The 24058-nt window shown below is 33.9% G+C and overlaps 1 non-coding gene across 1 annotated transcript; it reads left to right on the top strand.

Moving 5' to 3' along the window:
* Positions 1-23249: 23249 nt before the first annotated feature.
* On the top strand, positions 23250-23356 carry LOC141694941 (small nucleolar RNA R71). The gene has a single exon (XR_012564219.1). It is a non-coding gene; the product is annotated as a small nucleolar RNA R71 (small nucleolar RNA).
* Positions 23357-24058: the final 702 nt, after the last annotated feature.

The raw sequence follows: 24058 nt of genomic DNA on the forward strand, positions 1-24058 counted from the left end.
GAGTAAGTAATAATAATTTGTAAATAATTGTAATGAGTTGTAATTAATCCTAATAATTAGGGATTAATTATTTTAAAATACAATAATTATTAATTAATTATTTAAAAATGTAATTAAGGATTATTTAATTATAATTAATTATTTATAATTAATTATTAATTAATTAAATCTTGTTTAATTCATAATAATTAAACCGTTAATCCGATTTGAGCGAAACGAAGACCCCTAGACTCAGAAAAATGAAACGAATCCAATAAATATAATTGTAAGTTATAATTTATTCCGGAAGAGAGTGGTCTTGTGTTAGTTAATCGTTTATATGCCCTATTAGGGGTATAATCGAGTCAAATAAATCCCGAAAAAATTGCAATAAAATCAGATAGGGCTAGTTAATACAGATATGAGTCTAGTATCGATTCCAAAAATATTTATAAGTCCAAAAATCAATTGTGTGCTTTATGTGCTATGTTCTTTATGTGGTTATGTGAACCTTACGTGCTATATAATTATATGTGTATATATGCGAGTCAGATAGAAATGCATGGGTAGATTGATAGGGTTGCGTAGTATCAATTCGAGATACACGTATATAGTAAGTTATCTAAATGACTATCTTTCTATGATTGGTTCAGTGTTAGCAAGGCCGATCATGCTAGGGACAGAAGGCGGTGAGTTGAACCAGGTTAAGTACGCGTAAGGCAAGTTTTTCCCCTATTCTAAATTCAGAATAGTGAATTATATCCCAATTTTCCATATCAGTTACAATTTGATAATTCTTGTTCATATACACTGTTATACAATTATTGAATCTTGTTTCTAATTCATTTCGATTCTTGATTTCTCCCAATTTACTGAATCCTTTATTCATATTCCTATACTTTTACCCTTATTACATATACTCGGATATATCCTGATATTGGGATACATTAAAAGCATTCCGATTGTTCCGGATGCTAAACCTTGGACTGGATGATTACGATGCAGGATGGGTTTTACCCAGACCTTTAATTAATAGGCCATAGTTGCCTGAGTACTCCTTATGTTGGTTGGGTCTATGCAGTTGGGTATAGATCCGTACTGTATCCTGACTGATCAGCAGGTTATAGTGCATATGTTGGTTCTTGTTTCCAGTCTTGTTCGTTTGGCACTCGCCAGTGTTGGCAAATTATTATCCTATACAGATTCAGATGGTTGTTCAAACCAGCAGCTTATTGGTTCACTTATTCTTCTCTCTTTATACTATGTATATATATATATATATTGTTACAGGCTTGTTGAGCAATTTCGGCTCATCCATTTTTATTTTTATTCCTATTATTTTACAGTTAAGGTAGAGAATGAAACCCATCAGGACCCGCGTAGTCAAGAAGCGAGTCAAGCAGCGGGACCCTCTTATACCAATAATGTTCCTTCCTATCCCCGAAGAGAGCTTTGACTTACCAGATCAGGTGTAACAGGATAAGTAGTAATGTTGGGTTGAATAAAAGTTTTGTATGGTTTGAATAAAAGCTGTATGGTGAGAATGTAGATAGAATAAAGTTTTGTAACAAAGAGAGTTCTTGAGACAGATTATTTTTATTTGGGTTTGTAATAAAGTTAGTTTGTGGTTCTTGTTTTCAACTCTTAACCTTAAAAGATCCTGAGTAGCAGTAGTTCAGGGTAATTATCATATTTATATTCCGCTTGTGCAGGTTTAGTTTGTAGTTGTTATTAATAATGCCCCAAATCTATACCCCGGATTTGGAGGGTGTTATATCCAGTAGTAACAATGCCATTGTCATCCAGTTTTGACTTCTGGTTATCCTTGTACCAATTACAATATTGTCATTTGGTTTGGATACCAGCTTCCCTGCGTTCTGCTTGCTGACTGATTGAGTTTATCTTGTTTTGCAATCACCCAATCAATCCGGATCTATTAGAGCTTCTGTACCTTTCTTAGTTTCTTTTTCAGATAGAAAACTAGAGAAATAACCATTCATACTCAGTAGCCCTGCTAATCATTACTCCACCATCTGGATCACTTAAGAACTAGACTCTGGGAATAGACTTAACTTCAAACCCTTTGTCTCAGCAGATATGTTCTTGTTGTGTCCTCTGATTTTTCAATATGGTATTGTGTCTGACTAGTTGATCCTTCTATTGCTTCCCCTAAGCTGTTGCTGGGATTTCCTGAAAATCCTTACCCTTGCTGACTAGCTTCATTGAAATATTGAGTTGTGTTATACACTTCCATTCCATTGCTTGGATATGAATCATCAATACCATTAATTTCTCCTTTAACAGCTTGGAGCATTGAGATGTTGAACTGTGCACTTAGACTTTCTATCAGCTTCTGTTGATCAACCACAAATTCCCTGTAGATTGTAGACTCCACTGAGTAGCCATGAAGAATATCCTTACAAGTCTTAGCTGCAAATGCCAAGATCTTTAAACAACTAAAAACATTTTATTGTTTTCTTTTGCAAAACATTCTCTCAAACACTTTCAAGTTATCTAGTGTTTGCTTCTGTAGGCCATTAACTCATTAGTGGTCTTCATGTATACATCCAGATCAAGGCTTGATCTTACTTGTTGCAAACTTTTTTTGACTATTCTAGCTCTTTGGTATTTAGAAAGTCTTGATTAGCTTGATATTTCCCTTGTAGCTTTAATCAAGTTCGGGTTCTTCCTTTGTACCACTCCATTCTGACACGGAGCTCCCAGTGCTAAATATGTCTCTATAGTTGCTTCCAGCTTGATCTTCTTTGATATAATCAATCACCATCTGTGATGTCTTGTCTTGAGAATGCACGAACAACAACTTTGTTTAATAAGAGTAGTAAACCACCAACACTAAGATATATATTTACTTTGATGTGATGTTGCCTTTGACTTCTCTTTCTAACATGCCTCATATTTAACATTTTCTGAATTCTAGATGAGGTAGTCCTCTCACTAAACCCTTTTCACAAATGAGTACCTTGAGATGATGTTCAAAGATGAGAGCTTCCAATGCCATAGCTAAACTTTTATCGGATTAAGCTTTACTGTAGAAAACATTGACTTCACCTTTCCTGAGATTCCAGTCTAGCCACAAGCATTTCCTTTCCTTACTCTAAGAAGAGCAAGCTTCTCAATCTTCCTGCTTCAGATGAGACACTAATCCTTCATTGAATTGAAATTTTTTCCTTTGATGCAGAACTGTCTGATAAGAGGATTTGTGCCTTGATTCTCCAGCAAGAAGTTGCTTCAATTGTTACCAGTGACACCAATGATTAGTTGTTATCAGTGATACCAATTGTTGAGTCCATGATGACATCCCTTTTCTATATAGCTTGTCCCGTGATGAAAACCTTTGATTGTGAGGCTCTTTCTTTGATCATATGCCTTGAGTATGAATTACCAAGAATACATATGAATCAATTAACCTGTTATGTCCTGCACTCACAAATTGATTAACATTTCTTGGTACCCAATTTATCAGTTTGAGTCCAGTTGGATTAGAGATTTTACTATAAACAGAGATACCAACAGTTGCAACCTTATCATGCTAATTCTTATCTTTGACTGACCATTTTCTCCATTTTGATACCCTTGACAAATTTGTCTTAAGTTAGGGGATAAATGGTTCCAACCTTACATAAGGAGGACTAGCATTCTTTGCCCTATTGTAATCCTAATCATGCTTTCTACAATAAATGCAAGTACTAAGAAATGCATTGATGGCATTGAAAATAAGCATTGAAATAGGAGTTCATGGCATTCATTTAGAACCATTACACATAAGAATTAAGCAATATAGGCATGATATGGAATAAACAGAATTAACAAATAAATCACTAATTCTATCTAGTTCAATCCTGTTGATAAATCTCATCTAGCTATCTCAATCCGATTATAAATTAATACATCTTAACAAATAATTCAGATCAAATGAATAAATCACATTGTATTAGGATACATGAGATAAACATAAACAAAGGTCTTATATGTTGGAAAAACATATACCTCAATAAAGTAATTAATCAAGTTCAACAAATATTCAAACACATATTTAAGATCACCTAAAGTATCATACACAAGTTAAACATCAATCCTAGTTACCAAAAAATAATCTAGGGAACTAGTTCAGCATTATCTATGTGTGATGCTATCATGCTTGTGCGAGTGTTAAACCTTTAAACACTATGATCTTATTATGCATTGAATATTGAGAGCAAAGTATTGCAATGGTTCAAGAATTTGAAACCTGAGATATGTGAGTTGGATCATCTTCAGAGATTGCTATGAAAGTAAGATATTCATGATTCTCGTCTTCTGATCCATCCCAACTCTTTCCCGTGCACTATAAGTTTTGACTGGCTGCTTCCCTAAGAAAACATTCCACCTTTGTCTCAACTCTTCAACTGAATCCCTACTCATCCTTGTTTGTCAAGCTTCTTGTTCTGTTGTAGCAAAACCCTGATAGTTATTTGATACATATGTCTTATCATAACTGTAGCTATCAAATCTTGTATATGTCCCAATCTCAGTCTTGTAATAACCTCTTGAACTGAATCTGTAAACGTCTCTGCTTCGGAATAGATAGGCTTGATCCTTGGATATAGCATAAGTATTCCTTGTGAATCTGATGCAACTAAACTTTCCTGATAAGTGAAACACTGCCCTGGCGTCCAGTCCCTCAAGTACTTCTACCTGAGCTACCTCTGATTCAACTATCAGTAACTCTTACATTCTGTCCTGAGGTTCCAACTTTACTGCATGTAACTAAGATATCTGTATGTCCCCACTATTCTCTCTGACCTCCACAATTCCTGCTTGTATGATCTCATTGATTCCCGGATAAATGTAGCATTGGTACAAACCACTGTGTGATAGTATAATCTTGAATCATAAAGTTGTCTTAAAATCTCCGAGAAAAATTGTACCCGTAGAAATTTCATTCATTCCCTGCGTCTGAAAACCCAGTGGTATCCTATGGATTAAGCCTTTGAGGAAATTCCACAATTTTTGTCTATAGGTCTTGAAATCAGTTTCATTGGAGTAAGAAAACCATTATCTATAATTTCCGTGTTCGGTAATTTTCCGTCTGAATAGCACATGGTCTTTGTTTCCTTCAAAAGATTAAAATCAACTTTAAAAGCCCAGAGGAATCCTGAGTCTACCAATACCTTGTGAACCCTTAATTTAATATTTAATAAAAATTAAATTTCCAGTATTTTTAATTTTCTTAGAAAATAAATTAATCGAAAATAAATATTTTCGTAAAATCTAATTTTCAAGAATTTTGAATTTTCTTAAAAATTAAATAAAATGTAAATTATTATTTAAGAATATTTAAATTTAAGAATTTAAAATTTTATGGAAAATTAAATAAATCAGAAATAATTAATTTCCTTGTACAAAATCCCGTGTGGCGACCTCAGTACCTCCTTGCACCGTCTTTGCCTTTGAATTTAAAAATTGTGTGGCGACTAAATAGGAGGACCAAAGAAGATTGCAGCGGTGACTATCATGTGTGGCGACTGTACTGGGCAATAAAAATCGCCACAGTGATGTGCGCCATTTTTCCTTCTTTTTATTCTATGGTGATCAACCCAGGCGCATGTCTGTCGCATCACTTTGTCTTAGGAGAAAATCTCTGCTAACATGACTCAATAGCTGTGGCGATACCATGCCATACTCTGCCAATCTTTGCGCGTGAACTGATATTACCACAGGACATCTGTTGCATACTAAAGCTCTCATTAAAACAAGTATATCCAAATACTTGTTGTGAAATACATTCAGAAAATGGCATTTCCAAATAACCAATATGGCATTTAATTTGGCTAAAAAATTAGCAGCTATTGAAAGCAAAAAATTGGAAGAAAATAATTTAAATCAGAAATTTTTATTTACTAAAATTTAAAAAATAAATTAATTTAGTTAAATTTATAGAATAAATTTATTTAAATTAAGTTCATACAATAAACTTATTTAAATTAAATTTATAAAATAAATTTTCTAAATCAAATTTAAAAATAAATTTATGTAAATAAAAAATTAATAAAATAAATTTATTTCTGGATCCTGATTTGTGTATCAATCAGTGAGCTCTGATATCAATTGTTAGGTCCCGAATTATCGTAGAAGGGGGGGTTGAATACGATAATCACTAAATTAAAAATTCTTTCAAATCTTTAGCGGATATGGATTTAGTGCTCGGTTAGTGGTTTCATGTTCTTGAGAGGAATAGTGTTCGGAACGATACAAACAAGGAACACAAGATATTCGTGGAAGTATATATTCGTATATAAATCCTCGTGGGGTGTTGCTACACTCCGCTAAATAAATTAACCGGCTACAATCTAAGAACAATAAAGTTCCTAGTTTCTACAAAGATTTACAAATCAATTCCTATACAATAATCTAGCTTTTGTTTATACTAGGATTTAATTACTAGGTAACGATTATAATGCCCCTATAAATATACAAGAATTAAATCGGGCATTATAATGTTACTCCGGTGAGAAGTTAAACGGATATACAAAAAGCTTGAGCTTCTCTGTAAATCATTGCTGCCATTTTCATTTCTCTTTTGGGAGAGAAGATGAACAGAAAATTGATCAAAAAATGAATGGCTTACTTTTTCTGCTGCAAAGTGTAGACTTTATCCAATAAAATGTGTGGCTGAGGAGAGAGGAGCTTCTGTGGCGACAGGTTCTGTGTGGCGACTACAGTACTACACTACTTTACATAACCAAACAAAGAGGCTCTGTGGCGACAGCCTTTCTCTGGCGACCAAGTAGTTCTGTGGCGAGAGGTTTGTGCAAGTACATGTTAATGTACTTAACTTTTATAAACCAAACTCATGTACACGTTTTGATTTCTTTGTTTATTGATTTTCTTTTTCTTTTTCTTTTTCCTTTTTCTTTTTTTTTTTGTTTTCTTTTTCCTTTTCTTTTCTTTTGCTTTTCTTTTTCTCTTTTTTTTGTTTTTCTTTTCTATTTTTTTCATTTTTCTTTTTTTCTTTTTTTGTTTTCTTTTTGTTTCCTTTTAAGTTTAACTTCTAATTAAATGAATTTATAAAATTAACTTAAATATAACTTATATAAATAAACTAATTTAGATTTATAAAATAAAATTATTTAAAGTTTATAAAATAAATCATTTTAAGTTTATTAAATAAATAATATTAAATTCCACTAAATAAATTTATTTAATTTACCAATTAAACTTTGAGTTTCGCCAGTCCCCTGAGCTGCTTAGCTGTATACCCCACGCACCTCTTCTCGTACTTTAACTTATAAATGTTCAATCCAAGTACGTTCCTCAACTTAACAATTCTTCTATAAATAATACCTAGATTCCTTTCACGAGCTGTTGACGCCTAGTGGAACTGGTCTGGTTCACAGACGACTAACCCCAATTCAGGTTTTTGTATTATGGCCTTGATTAAATTGTTAAGCTTGCCTCAACTTTATTGCTTCAGACACTGACTGTCAATAAACAACTGTACTTTCACTGGAATCCTTTCTGGTACTTTAGACAACATCTTCATTAATCTTTGTCTATACCCAGTCTTCAATTCTTCAGATTCCTATGCTTCGAACACGGTCTATCTTCAATTAATGCCAATACACTGAAATCTTCCGGTAGCACTTGTATACTGAATTTTCAACATTTCTGAAACCCTGAAAGTCTTTAACCTTTGTTCTTCACTGAGGCATGATCATATTAATGAACTTCTTTCAGTGACCTGTAGACAGACTTCAGGCCTTCTTCTAATCTTCTGATTCTTTGTATTTGCCTTGTCTTCATTCTTCCTGATTTCTTGTGTAGATGTAGTATTATTAACCTATCATGTTCTAGTGTTATTATCGTGTTGAGTTATCACGTAACTGTTCATACGGCTACGGAGTCTCACCAATAATATCCCCCTATTTGATTGTTAAACCTAACAAACAAATTAAATAGAGAGGATAACTCAACTAATAACTAGAAAAAGTAATGTACCAGGACTTGTAAATAATGCTACTGGTTTTCTGGATCAAATACTGCATTTCCAAATTTCTTGGGTAACTGAAATGAAAGATGCTTGTTCCTCTAGAACTGAACTGATATTCAAGTAGTTTCATCTTCATTTCCTTGGTTCTTCAAATCTCTGCCAGATAATACTTCTCAGTCTTAAAGTAATCATCATCAGCTTCTTTTGTACAACCACATTTCCTGTTGAGAAGCGCATATCTCTCTTGCTTCTCCCCCTATGAGAATCAACTGCTTAAAGGAGATCACCTTCGTTTACCATCTCTCCCGTACAATAGGATCCGCAGATAAAAACTAATGGTACTCCCCTTTTGGAAAACATCTTCTCCCCTTATGAAGAATAGTGATGAACCAAACCACTTCTTCTGATTACTAGGAAATCACCTTGTGTTTACCACCTCTCCCGTAAAATAGGATCCGTAGTTACAAACAACAATGGTGTGGTATAGTGTACATGTGCTTTACCTTTTTCTTCCTCCAGCTATTTCTCCCCCTTAGTTGAGGAATCCTCCAAACTATTATATAAGCTTTTATCTCCCCCTTAGAGAAGGAATTTATGTTGTTGTTTGAAAGAGTTCTCATATGTGACTTATTTGGAAAAGAAATAACAAGTCAGAGTCTGATCAACCCTGTCCCTTGAAATTCTGCAAAATGGCTTCACTGTTGATCATCATGTTAACCAATAGTCCCAAGTCCTTATACCTCCCAACTGTGAGATCACCAATTGTTACCAATTGTTAGCTCCCAACTTGTTAAGTCCCGAAGCATTCTAACCTAATCTGTAAATGTTAGGTCCCTAAGAGTTAGGTTCCAATCATAAACAGATTCGAGACCCGAAGTACCAAGAACTATGTTTAGGGATAGGGAATGGGATATTGTGTTTCTCTTTCTTCCTCACAGTGAGTGTGTGATTCTGTTTCGTGTACCTCACTAGTGTTTCACTCTTCTCTCCACTCGTGTTTACACTCATTCTCACAAGTATATCACTCCTCTCATAGCTCCAAAATCCAGTCGTACCTGCAAGGAAAATCACCTTAGCCATCCTTAAGGAGGTCACAAGTGGTGCAATGGGAGTTCACAAATCCCCATCCTTGTTAGACTCGTCAGATGAATCTGAGTCATAATCTACAAGTTGCTAGTTTCCCTTTCAGGGTTCCAAATTTGAACTCTGGGAAGGTAAACAATGATCCAAAGAATTTAGCATATAGATCAAAGTTCCCTTCTAATGTTTGTGAAGACATTTCCTTGTGACTCATTAGGTAATGTCTGAATCATTGTCAACAAGTTGCTGATATGCGCCTATGTCAGATCCACTATCCGCAGATGCATCCAGGTTTATTAGTCCTGGGGAGGTAAACACTGACCACTTTCATATGGCTATTGGATCAATATCCTCTCCTAATACCCTTAAAGGCAATTGGTCCATTAAAGAACCTTGAACAATCGAATCTGAACTTAAAATGGTCGAAACTCTTGTTTCCGTCAACTCATCCTTTGTGTGTGTAACCTATCCTTGTGCATCAAGAATTGTTTATGTTTGAGTTGGTGACACTATATCAGATACCCTGGCCGACAGGCGAATTTCAATAGACACACCATGTTGAGAGGATGGATCTAGTAACTGTTTTGTGCCTTTTCAGCCATTACATCTTTTTGAGAAGATGTATGGGGGCTAGCAGTTGCCTCGGTTTAAATACTACTCATCTTTGTAGGAGATAGATCTGCTGGGTTGATGTCAGAACCTTCCTTATGTGGTGCACTAAGGCACTTTCTCCCTCACTCTCATTTATACTTCATTTTAGGGGTAATAGAGTGTTGGTTGTTTCTGTTTTTGTGTTTGTCTTTACATTCTTGGATAGAAGTTGTGGGTTTTCAACCTCATGACTATCAAATGAAAGAATGCCATTGGAGGCTGAACCTGCATCACAGAGCATATGACACTATAGAGATAAAATGCACTTAAGATCTATAATGAATGAAAATTATGCATTTAATCTTTTGAGAGAAAAGATGTACAATAGTGATTTCAAAAGATTTTAATGAGATAAGAAATCACCACTGTAAAAAGAAGTTTGATTTTTCTCTTAAAACTGTTCGAGTGCATGAGTCTGTTTTTATGTATAAGGAGATAAATGATTTGATAAGACACAGACTGATGACCTAGCAGTATTAAGAAGAGAAAGAAAGATTTTGTCTTTCAATATGATTGAGTTTTTGTAAAAGCATTGATCACTTAGGGTAAAGTCTAAGCAATTCTCATTCATATCAAAAGCTCCATAATCTATCTTTATAAAATTATAATCAACAACACTGTATATTGATAAATAATCTTAATAAGAATGACTATGCCACTGATTTCAAATTGTAGTGAATCTTTTAGATATAGCAACTCATATAAATCCACTTGAACTTAAAATCTCACAATTACCTACAACAAAATATTAACAATATATCATTGACTAATACTTGTCAAGTACTTTAGATACCAATAATTATGTTACATCCTATTTTAAATATTAAAATAAGATATCAATGAATTAAATACCAATTATCTATAAAAAAGATATCAGCATTCAATTTCATATCTCATACAATTGTTAACTCCTGACAAATGTAGTATCTCAAACAACACTGGTTCGATAAATAAAGCAACGTTAACCAACATTGTCTTGTTTGCAATCTTAGAAAAATATTCTAAGTTCCATATACTTTGATCCATTGAGTATTGCATCTCTTATCAAAGTGTTTAGGAATTTGCAAATAAGTATAAAAATTATTTTAACTTGACAACATATGGTTACTTCTAATAAAACAATCAAACATCTTAACCATAAGTGTACTTAAGAAAAATTTCCATACTTTCTATATTAGTATAAGTGACTGAAGATAAGAATTGATTACTTAGAGGAGTTCTAAGTAATGTCACAAATAATAATACTCCACAATTAGTTCATAGTTAAACTCTTAACTAAATATCATTAACTGATATTAGTCAATAAATTACATACAACTAATCATGTTACAATCATGATTCTGATTTCAGTGAATTCTTGAGATGTGAACATTACTAAATTCACTAAAACCAAAATCTCATAATTAACTTATAACACATAAGTTACAATCAATATACTAGATATCAATTGTTGACAGATTTAGTTATAATCAATCATGCTGCTTATTTATTTTAAGTTAGTTTAAATTATGGAGCAAATAAAATAATTGAATTGCTTCAATTTCCATAATCCAAACTACCCAAAATAAATATTAAATAAATAAATACTAAATATCTATGAGTTAGATACTAGCACTTAAATATTTACAATTACCCTTGAATAATCACCAATAGAATATAGGAGTTATACAAATTGCAATCACTTTTTGGATAATTAGTAATTTTAGAAATACTTTCTAAGCATATAAGATATTGAGAGTTTTATACACATAACTTAGAAAATACTTCAACTTTCAATATTAGTGATTTTAGAAATAAACATTGATTACTTAGAACAAAAATTCTAAATAATATCACTAATACTAGAAGTACCACAATTATTCGTACATGATACAAATAACTATGTTGCATATTATTTTAACATAATTTAAATTATGAGACTGATATAGAATAGAATTGTCTATAGTCATAATCTAAATCAATTAAAATAGTATTCAAACTTAATGCTATAACACTTAACTACCATAAATGTATCTGACATTGTAATCAAGATAATCAAGATAGTAGCACTACGTACGAGGTACTTGATTATTGATAAATTCACAAGTCCTTTAAATATTGAAGATTTAGTACTTGTGAACTTATATTAAGAATTCCTGATAGATGGGATTTCCAACTAATATGCAATGAATGATATCCCTCACTTATAAACCAGTCTTGAAATATTAATTCTAATAAGTGATTTAATAAGTGTTTCTACAAGTAACTCTTTGACTAAAAGACATGCTCTCAAAATAAATGATACCTGGTGTGAAGGTGCCTTGTCATAGAGTGTTTACAGAGTTGTTGGATTTAAAGTTGTTTCTCATCATAACAAGAAAATAATCTTCTTCCACGAAGTTGACAGCTTCCTGAGCTGCTTCTCCTGTCACTTAAGTTGATAGCTTCAGAGATGCTTCTCCTGTCTTTCTTACAACCTACATAATCTGTATCTATATAGCCAAACATGTTAAGCATAATATCTTTAGGGTACTTTACTCCAAGAGTTGATAGTCCCTTAAGATATCTAATAATCTTGTTAATAGCTATAAGATTGGATTCTCTAGGATCTACTTAGAACCTTGCACTTTGGCATCTTGAGAACATTACATGTTGTCTATTAGCATTTGAATAAAAGAGTGAGCTCGTCATACCTCTATAGCTTGTCATTATACCTGAGTTGCACCGATCAAGCTTTAGTGGTTTCTGTTGGTAAGTAGTCTTGGCATGTTCAGAATCTTCTAAATTTTGCATCTTCAAAAGATCCTTAACTTACTTGTATTGCCATCATTTTTTTTGTTTACTTGTGCTCCTAAAAGAATTGTTCTTTTGGCTTGATTGAGCTCCTAAAAGAATTATTCTAATGGCTTACTTAAAGTAATCCCAAAAATAATTGCAACCTTTCCAATATGCTCCTCCATACCTACTCTGCAATTACTTAGCAAATAATCTTGCACAAGTTTTTGTTAGTAGACCAACATATAACATTATCATTATATCACTGTACATATAAAAAAATATGTTTGTGCCTAGTGATAAAAGAGTTATTAATATAACGACTCTACTAGTTCACATTAAATTATAACTTCAGTTAGGGTGTCATACCATGTCCTTGACGATTGCTTGAGTAGTATACTAGTTCATACCAACCTGAAGTGAGCTTGTGAAGAAGACATATACGTAGTCCAATAAGTCTGCAACTGCAAAGTCGATGAACTGTTGTGCATTGACTTCCTCGTTTGACTCACCAACCAGGAGTGCACTTGTACACATCTACTTGAGTCCAATTCCAAGTGTAATGTGCATAAGGTGCTTGATATGTCGTAGTATCCTCAAGTCTCGTCACTGGTGCTATCTGTTAGATACTGATTCCTGATAATAACCTAGCATCCAGTTTGGCCTTGTCCCTCATAATAATGCCATTGTAATCCAGTTTTGACTTCTGGTTATCCTTGTACCAATTACAATATTGTCATTTAGTTTGGATACCAGCTTCCCTACGATCTGCTTGCTGACTGATTGAGTTTATCTTGTTTTGCAATCACCCAATCAATCCGGATCTATTAGAGCTTCTATACCTTTCTTAGTTTCTTTTTCAGATAGAAAACTAGAGAAATAATCATTCATACTCAGTAGCTCTGCTAATCATTACTCCATCATCTAGATCACTTAAGAACTAGACTCTGGGAATAGACTTGACATTAAACCTTTTATCTCGGTAGATATGTTCTTGTTGTATCCTCTGAATTTTCAATATGGTGTTGCGTCTGGCTAGTTGATCCTTCAATTGCTCCCCCTAAGCTGTTGCTGGGATTTCCTGAAAATTCTTACCCTTGCTAACTAGCTTCATTGAAATAATGAGTTGTGTTATACACTACCATTCCACTGCTTGGATATGAATCATCAATACCATTAATTTCTCCTTTAGCAGCTTGGAGCAAGGAGTTGTTGAACTGTGCACTTAGACTGTCTATCACCTTCTGTTGATCAACCATAAATGCCCTGTAGGTTATAGACTCTACTGAGTAGCCATGAAGAATATCCTTACAAGTCTTAGCTGCAAATGCCTAGATCTTCAAACAACTAAAAACATTTTATTGTTTGCTTTTGCTGAACATTCTCTCAAACTCTTTCAAGTTATCCGGTGTTTGCTTCTGTAGGCCATTAACTCATTAGTGGTCTTCATATATACATCCAGATCAAGGCTTGATCTTACTTATTACAAACTTTTTTTGACTGCTCCAGCTCTTTGGTATTTAGAAAGTCTTGATTAGCTTGATATTTCCCTTATAGCTTTAATCAAGTTCAGGATCTTCCTTTGTACCACTCCATTCTGACACGGAGCTCCCAGTGCTGAATATATCTCTACAGTTGCTTCCAGCTTGATCTTCTTTGATGTAATCAATCACCATCCATGATGTCTTGTCTTGAGAATGCACGAACAACAAATTTGTTTAATAAGAGTAGTCAACCACCATCACTAAGATATATATTTACTTTGATGTGATGTTGTCTTTGACTTCTCTTTCTGACATGCCTCACATTTAACATTTTCTGAATTCCAGATGAGGCAGTCCTCTCACTAAACCCTTTTCACAAATGAGTACCTTGAGATGATGTTCAAAGATGAGAGCTTCCAATGCCATAGCTAAAATTTTGTCGGATGAAGCTTTACAGTAGAAACCATTGACTTCACCTTTCCTGAGATTCCAGTCTAGCCACAAGCATTTCCTTTCCTTACTCTAAGAAGAGCAAGCTTCTCCATCTTCCTGCTTCAGATGAGACACTAATCCTTCATTAAATTGACATTTTGTCCTTTGATGCAGAACTGTCTGATAAGAGGATTTGTGCCTTGATTCTCCAGCAAGGAAGCTGCTTCAATTGTTATCAGTGACACTAATGATTAGTTGTTATCAGTAATACCAATTGTTGAGTCCATGATGACATCCCTTTTCTGCATATCTTGTCCCGTGATGAAAACCTTTGTTGTCATCTCCAAAGATTATTGACGGAATAGCTTTTGTTAATCACATTTGATTGTGAGGCTCTTTCTTTGATCATATGCCATGAGTATGAATTACCAAGAATACATATGAATCAATTAAGCTGTTATGTCCTGCACTCACAAATGGATTAACATTTCATGGTACCCAATTTATCAGTTTGAGTCCAGTTGGATTAGAGATTTTACTATAAACAGAGATACCAACAGCTACAACCTTATCATGATAATTCTTATCTTTGACTGACCATTTTCTCCATTTTGAGACCCTTGAAAGATTTGTCTTAAGTTAGGGGATAAATGGTTCCAACCTTACATAAGGAGGACTAATAGTCTTTGCCCTATTGTAATCCTAATCATGCTTTCTACAATAAATGCAAGTACTGAGAGATGCATTGATGGCATTGAAAATAAGCATTGAAATAAGAGTTCATGGCATTCATTCGGAACCATTACACATAAGAATTAAACAATATAGGCATGATATGGAATAAACAGAATTAAAAAATAAATCACTAATTCTATCTAGTTCAATCCTGTTGATAAATCTCAACTAGCTATCTCAATCCGATTATAAATTAATACATCTTAACAAACAATTCAGATCAGATGAATAAATCACATTGTATTAGGATACATGAGATAAGCATAAACAAAGGTCTTATATGCTGGAAAACATATACCTCAATAAAGCAATTAATCATGTTTAACAAATATTCAAACACATATTTAAGATCACCTAAAGTATCATACACAAGTTAAACATCAATCCTAGTTACCAGAAAATAATCTAAGGAACTAGTTCAACATTATCTATGTGTGATGCTATCATGCTTGTGCGAGTGTTAAACATTTAAACTCTATGATCTTATTATGCATTGAATATTGAGAGCAAAGTATTGCAGTGGTTCAAGAATTTGAAACCTGAGATATGTGAGTTGGATCATCTTTAGAGATTGCTATGAAAGTAAGATATTCAGGATTCTCGTCTTCTGATCCATCCCAACTCTTTCTCGTGCACTATAAGTTTTGACTGACTGCTTCCTTAAGAAAACATTCCACCTTTGTCTCAACTCTTCAACTGAATCCCTACTCATCCTTGTTTGTCAAGCTTCTTATTCTGTTGTAGCAAAACCCCTGATAGTTACTTGGCACATATGTCTTGTCATAACTGTAGCTATCAAATCTTGTATCTGTCCCAATCTCAATCTTGTAATCACCTCTTGAACTGAATCTGTAAAAGTCTCTACTTCGGAATAGATAGGCTTGATCCTTGGATATAGCATATGTATTCCTTGTGAATCTGATGCGACTAAACTTTCCTGACAAGTAAAACACTGCCCTGACGTCCAATCCCTCAAGTACTTCTACCTGAGCTACCTCTGATTCAACTATTAGTAACTCTTACATTCTGTCCTGAGGTTCCAACTTTACTGCATGTAACTAAGATATCTGTATATCCCCACTATTCTCTCTGACCTCCATAATTCCTGCCTGTATGATCTCATTGATTCTCAAATAAATGTAGCATTGGTACAAACCACTGTGTGACTATATAATCTGGAATCATAGTCTTGTCTTAAAATCTCCGAAAAAAATTGTACCCGTAGAAATTTCACTCATTCCCTGCATCTGAAAACCCAGTGGTATCCTATGGAGTAAGCCGTTGAGGAAGTTCCATAATTTTCGTCTGTAGGTCTTGAAATCAGTTTCATTGGAGTAAGAAAACCATTATCTATAATTTCTGTGTTCGGCAATTTTCTGTCTGAATAGCATATGGTCTTCGTTTCCTTCAAAAGATTAAAATCCACTTTAAAATCCCGGAGGAATCCTGAGTCTACCAATACCTTGTGAACCCTTAATTTAATATTTAAGAAAAATTAAATTTCCAGTATTTTTATTTTTCTTAGAAAATAAATTAATCAAAAATAAATATTTACGTAAAATCTAATTTTCAAGAATTTCGAATTTCCTTAAAAATTAAATAAAATGTAAATTATTATTTGAGAAGAATTTAAAATTTTATGGAAAATAAAATAAATCAGAAATAATTAATTTTAGGGATTACAAAAATTTGTTAAGTGCTCTGTGGCGACTCAGCTCTTCGTTGTAAATAATTCTATGGCGACTAGATGTTCAGAAGAGGTGAAGATTTCCTTGTACAAAATTCCATGCGGCGACCTCAGTACCTCCTTGCGCCGTCTTTGCCTTTGAATTTAAAAATTGTGTGGCGACTAAATAGGAGGACTAAAGAGTTCGCCTTGGCTGGATTGCCTTAGACAAAAGAAGATTGTGGCGGTGACTATCATGTGTGGCGACTGTACTGGACAATACAAATCGCCACAGAGATGTGCGCCATTTTTCCTTCTTTTTATTCTATGGCGATCAACCCAGGAGCATGTCTGTCGCATCACTTTGTCTTAGGAGAAAATCTCTGCTAACATGACTCAATAGCTGTGGCGATACCATGCCAGACTCTGCCAATCTTTGCGCGTGAACCGAGATTACCACAGGACATCTGTTGCATACTAAAGCTCTCATTAAAACAAGTACATCCAAATGCTTGTTGTGGAATACATTCAGAAAATGGCAGTTCCAAATAACCAATATGGCATCTAATTTGGCTAAAAAATTAGCAGCTATTGAAAGCAAAAAATCGGAAGAAAATAATTTAAATCAAAAATTTTTATTTACTAAAATTTAAAAAATAAATTAATTTAGTTAAATTTATAGCATAAATTTATTTAAATTAAGTTCATACAATAAACTTATTTAAATTAAATTTATAAAATAAATTTGCTAAATTAAATTTATAAAATTAATTTGCTAAATCAAATTTAAAAATAAATTTATGTATATGAAAAATTAATAAAATAAATTTATTTCTGCATCCTGATTTGTGTATCAATCAGTCAGCTCTAATACCAATTGTTAGGTCCCGAATTATCGTAGAAGGGGGGTTGAATACGATAATCACTAAATTAAAAATTCTTTCGAATCTGTAGCGGATATAGATTTAGTGCTCGGTTAGTGGTTTCATGTTCTTGAGAGGAGTAGTGTTCGGAACGATAAACACAAGGAACACAAGATATTCGGGGAAGTATATATTCGTATATAAATCCTCGAGGAGTGTTTCTACACTCCGGTAAATAAATTAACTGGCTAAAATCTAAGAATAATAAAGTTCCTAGCTTTTACAAAGATTTACAAATCAAATCCTATACAATAATCTAGCTTTTGATTGTACTAGGATTTAATTACCGGGTAACGATTATAATGCCCCTATGAATATACCAGAATTAAATCGGGAATTATAACGTTACTCCGGTGAGAAGTTAAACGGATATACAAAAAGCTTGAGCTTCTCTGTAAATCATTGCTGCTATTTTCACTTCTCTTTTGGGAGAAAAGATGAACAGAAAATTGATCCAAAAATGAATGCCTTACTTTTTTCTGCTGCAAAATGTAGACTTTATCAAATAAAATATGTGGCTGAGGAGAGAGGAGCTTCTGTGGCGACAGGGTCTGTGTGGTGACTACAGTACTACACTACTTTACTTAACCAAACAAAGAGGCTCTATGGCGACATCATTTCTCTGGCGACCAAGTAGTTCTGTGGCGACAGGTTTGTGCAAGTACATGTTAATGTACTTAACTTTTATAAACCAAACTCATGTACACGTTTTGATTTCTTTGTTTATTGATTTTCTTTTTTTTTTCTTTTACCTTTTTCCTTTTTTTGATTGGTTTTCTTTTTTTTTTTTTCTTTTTCCTTTTCTTTTCTGTTGTTTTTGTTTTTATTTTTCTCTTTTTTTTTGTTTTCCTTTTGTTTCTTTTTAAGTTTAACTTGTAATTGAATTAATTTATAAAATTAACTTAAATATAACTTAAATAAATAAACTAATTTAGATTTATAAAATAAACTTATTTAAAGTTTATAAAATGAATCATTTTAAGTTTATTAAATAAATTATATTAAAGTCCACTAAATAAATTTATTTAATTTACCAATTCAACTTTGAGTTTCGCCAGTCCCTTGAGCTGTTTAGCTGTATACCCCACGCACATCTTCTCGTACTTTAACATATAAATGTTCAATCCAAGTATGTTCCTCAACTTAACAATTCTTCTATAAATAATACCCAGATTCCTTTGTCGAGCTGTTGACGCCTAGTGCAACTGGTCTGGTTCACAGACGACTAACCCCGATTCAGGTCTTTGTATTATGGCCTTGATTAAATTGTTAAGCTTGCCTCAACTTTATTGCTTCAGACACTGACTGTCAATAAATAACTGTACTTTCACTGGAATCCTTTCTGGTACTTTAGACAACATCTTCATTAACCTCTGTCTATACCCTGTCTTCAATTCTTCAGATTTTTATGCTTCGAACACTGTCTATCTTCAATCAATGCCAATACACTGAAATCTTCCGGTAGCACTTGTATACTAAATCTTCAACATTTCTGAAACCATGAAATTCTTTAACCTTTGTTCTTCACTGAGGAATGATCATATTAATGAACTTCTTTCAGTGACCTGTAGACAGACTTCAGGCCTTCTTCTAATCTTCCGATTCTTTGTATTTACCTTGTCTTCATTCTTCCTGATTTCTTGTGTAGACGTAGTATTATTAACCTGTCATGTTCTAGTGTTGTTATCGTGTTGAGTTATCATGTAACTGTTCATACGACTATGCAGTCTCACCGACAACTACTTTCTAAGAAAATCAGTGGGGGGACAATACATCTCGATGAAGATCGAGAACCACATGATGACATTGAACCAGAGTTAGAATAAGATTAGGATGTACATCAAAATGTTGAAAGTAATTCCGTCTAAGAAACATAGGTTATTCGTAGATCTAGTAGGATTCACCATGAGCTCGGGAGAAATTATGAATTTCTTTTAACTCAAGATGGTGATGTGATGCTTACGGATAATGATAAGCCTCTCACCTACCAAGATGCTATGAATAGTTCAGACTCTGAGAGATGGCTAGAGGCCATGAAGTCCAAGATGGAATACATGTATCAAAATAAAGTATTGACTTTAGTTGATCCACTCGAAGGGGTAAAACCTATAGGGTGCAAGTGGGTTTTCAAGAAGAAAACTGACATGGATGGTAAAGTATAGACCTATAAGACGTGACTAGTAGCAAAAAGTTTCAAACAAATTCATGGTATAGACTGTGATGAGACTTTTTCACCGGTTACTATGGTCAAGTCCATCAGGATTTTGTTAGCAATAGTTGCTTACTTTGACTATGAGATTTGGCAAATGGATGTCAAAACTGCTTTCTTATATGGGAGCCTTGAAGAAGATGTATATATGATATAACCTGAGGGTTTTGTTGATCCAAAGTTTGCTAAGATATTTTGTAATTACTTCTATCTATTTATAGATTGAAGCAAGCCTCAAGGAGAATGAATATTCATTTTGATAAAACGGTCAAAGTGTTTGGCTTTATTCAAAATGAAGATGAACCATGTGTTTACAAGAAGGTTAGTGGGAGCCATGTGACATTCCTAGTATTATATGTAGATGACATATAACAAATAAGGAATGGCATACCTTCTCTACAGGCTGTTAAGACTTGGTTGAGAAATAGTTTCTCGGTGAAAGATTTAGGAGATGCTACCTATATATTAGGGATCAAGATCTATATAGATAGATTGAAAAGATTAATCGACCTAGTCGGAGTACATACATTGATAAAGTATTAAATCTTTTATGATGCAAGAGATAAGGAAAGGATATGTTTCGATATCTCATGGGATAGTGATCTCAAAATATAATTTCCCTCTAAATCATTAGATGATAAGGGCCATTTGAGAAAGTTCCAGATGAGTTAGCAATTGGATCTATAATGTGTACAATGATATGTATTTATCCTGATATTTCGTATGCTTTGAGCATGACGATCAGATACCAGTCTAATCCAGGTGAGGGTCACTTGATAATTTTCAAGAATATTCTTAAGTACTTAAAGAGGACTAAAGATTTATTTTTGGTGTATGGAGAAGATAGGGAACTGGTTGTAAAGGGTTACACTGATACTAGTTTCTGAACCTAATTTTTGGACAGACAAGGATGATTACGAGTTTATGTCTGTTTTGTGTTTTGTCTAAATATAATTGATGTTAGCTTGAATAGTTCACAGCAAGAACATTGATGATTCTATGGAAACCATGGAGACTGTATAGGCATGTCCTTAGGCAATATCTCCTTATTAATGAGATTAATAATTCAGGAGATATAAATGTAAAGTGCATAGTAATGATATTATTGCAGACCCACTGACTACGGTTTTGTCGCAGAAAAAGTACGATGGTCATACTAGTTCCATGAGTATTAGATACATGGGTGATTGGCTCTAGTGCAAGTGGGATATTGTTGGTGTTTGTGCCCTAGAGACAACACTATGATGTTTTAGTTTAAGACATTAGGATTATTAATGTTTATGTTCTATCGATTATTCTCTTTATAATTTATTAATTCTTAATTTAATGTGATATAAATATTAGATTAATAAATGTCCTTGGAATATGATATGCAATTCTATATCTCTAAGTACGTGACTTAGAAATGAGATTATGAGAATAGTATTAATATTCCTAAAGGTCCCTAGTCGAGTATTATTATTAAGGGACAATAATAATGCATTAAGACTGGTGTGTTTGTCGACTGATGATCACATCTCATTGATCATAGGTATAGTGATACTAAAGTCAAAAACACAGGCAGATGTATATGTACATGGTGCTGGACAGACCCAATGTGCGATTCTACATATCTGTTGTGTGATAAGTAATTCTCACAGTGATAATGATATTATGGTCCTTAGACCTGAAGTCATTATGTTTCTATACGAGAATTAATATACATTGATTCCATTAAAATTTATCCTTGACCGGGTAATTATAAAAGTGGACATTGGGTATATTATGAATCGTATGAGAAATATGAATGATCTAGATGGGATTTAACCCTCCTATTTTAGGAGAGATATTATTGGTCTCTTGTGTGAGCTAGACTATGAAATGCGTGGCCACGCTCAAATGTTGATTTGATATGATAGTCTACTCATTGATCAAGGAAACTTGGATTAAACTATGATGAGGATGACACATTACATGCCTCTAGTTTAATCTATAATATTTGGTTAAAGGGATTATATTACATTGTACATTATTCACGAAAGGTTTAATCGATCACCGCTTCAATTATTATTACTTAGGTAGCAATGATGTATTACTAGATGCCGCTCATTGTTTACGATTTTAAATTAGATTTAAAATTCTTTGCCAATGTAATAATAACCTATAGGGTCACACACAAAGAATGCTTGAAGGATTATTTAATTTAAATTGGATTTAAATTAAATTAAAGTAATTTAAATTATTTATAATATTAATTAAGTTTGACTTAATTAATTAGATAAATAATGATATTCAAATTTACTAATATTAATTATGAAATTTATTTGTTAAATAATTAAGTGAGACTTAATTATAATACAAATAGGAATTTCGAATTAATAATAACTCCTAATAGGTAAGAGTTAAGAGTTATGATTCATTTTTTACTCTTTCGATATAATATCTCTTGTGTGGTTGATTTTTTGGAAAAAAGTAAGACTTTTACTAAAACCCTAGCCACCAAGGGAGAAGATGGAGAGAGCAAGAAGAAACGAGTTTGTGCTAGTACACATTCAAGCATTCGTATGGATACCGATAGAGCATAGATCGCGAGAGCGGGATTCGTGGTGATTGAACAAGCTTTGGATCTTCATTAGTCAACTAATTGGTAAGCTTCTTAAGGTAAACAATCTGATCTACAAATTAAATATATATTTTCGCATGGATCCTGCGGTGGGTTTCGAAAATTCTGATTTTTTACGTTTTTAATTACTGTTTCCGTTGCGTTTTTGTGCTCGAAACCCAACAAGAAACAGCTTGACTTTTGCACATAAGCTTCAACTCCTCTAATTTAGATTTTTCATTGGCTTGTTGCAGCTGGAGTTTTTGTCTTGGTGCATATCGCGGTTGCTAAAAACCAGGGGGGTTGTACTGCTTAGCTGGATATTGCTGATAAGGTTGTTGAACCGCGTTCTGAGTTGTTGGGATGATAGGTGGCTGGCACTGGTTGCTGCGATCGCTTGAAGTTGCTCACAAACTGAGTTGATTCACTAAAAATTGCGCACTGATCAGTCTCATGGGCACCAGCACATAGCTCACAGAAACTGGTAATTTGATTAACTCCATAATTAGCCAAAGTGTCCACCTTCATCGTCAAAGCCTTAAGTTGGGCAGCGATATCAGTTGTTGTGTCCAACTCCAGAATTCCTGCGACTTTTCCCTGAGTCAGCCTCTGGAAAGGATTCTAGTACTCATTAGCAGCCATCAGTTCAAAGTTCATAAGCTTCATCGTAGCTCTTAGCCCAAAAGGCTCCTCCTAATGCTGCATCAAGCATGGGTCTAGAAGTAGCACCCAATCCATCGTAGAAAAAGTTGATAATCTGGAGGCATGCCATGGTGTGGGCACTTCCTTAGCATCTCCTTATATCGATCCCAAGCCTCACATAGAGATTCTCATGTTTGCTGAGCAAACTGGGTAAGAGCAATCCTGATTACAGCAGTCTTCGCCATGGGGAAGAATTTAGTGAGAAACTTTTGCACAAGATCCTCCCAAGTGGTGATAGACCGTGCTGGTAGAGAGTGTAACCAGCACTTAGCTTTGTCCCTCAGAGAGAATAGGAAGAGGCGTAGCTTGATAGCATCTTCAGTCACATCATTAAAATTAAAGGTGTCACAGAACTCGATGAAATCCATGATGTGCATGTTGAGGTCTTCAGTAGGAGAACCCCCAAACTGAACTGAGTTCTGTATCATCTGAATAATGCTTGACTTGATGTCAAAAGTGTTAGCCCTAATGGCTGGTTTGATGATGCTTGACTGAATGTCATTAATCTTAGGCTGAGAATAGTCCATCAAAGCCTTCGGATTTTCCGCTTGATCACCCATCTCTACTAAAGCTGGTTCTTCAACTTTCTCTTCTTCTTCTACCTTCTTTTCTTCTCCAAAAACTTCCTTACGAACTACCACAAGTTCTTCCTCGGCTTTATCCAGTGTTCTCTAAAGAGTACGCGAACGCGTATGTATACACTCTCGCTAGAGTACCTGAAATAAAACAAGGAACAAATAAGTAACAATGTCCAAGTCAAGGAACTTTAACGACCACTAATGGAAAGCACATAAACTATAAATTAACACTGCAGTCCCCAGCAGCGGCGCCAAAAACTTGTTAGTCGCTAAACACGCGCTAATATTACACAC

This window comes from Apium graveolens, chromosome 10 (assembly GCF_009905375.1).
Source record: "Apium graveolens cultivar Ventura chromosome 10, ASM990537v1, whole genome shotgun sequence".
Classification (NCBI taxonomy): domain Eukaryota; kingdom Viridiplantae; phylum Streptophyta; class Magnoliopsida; order Apiales; family Apiaceae; genus Apium; species Apium graveolens.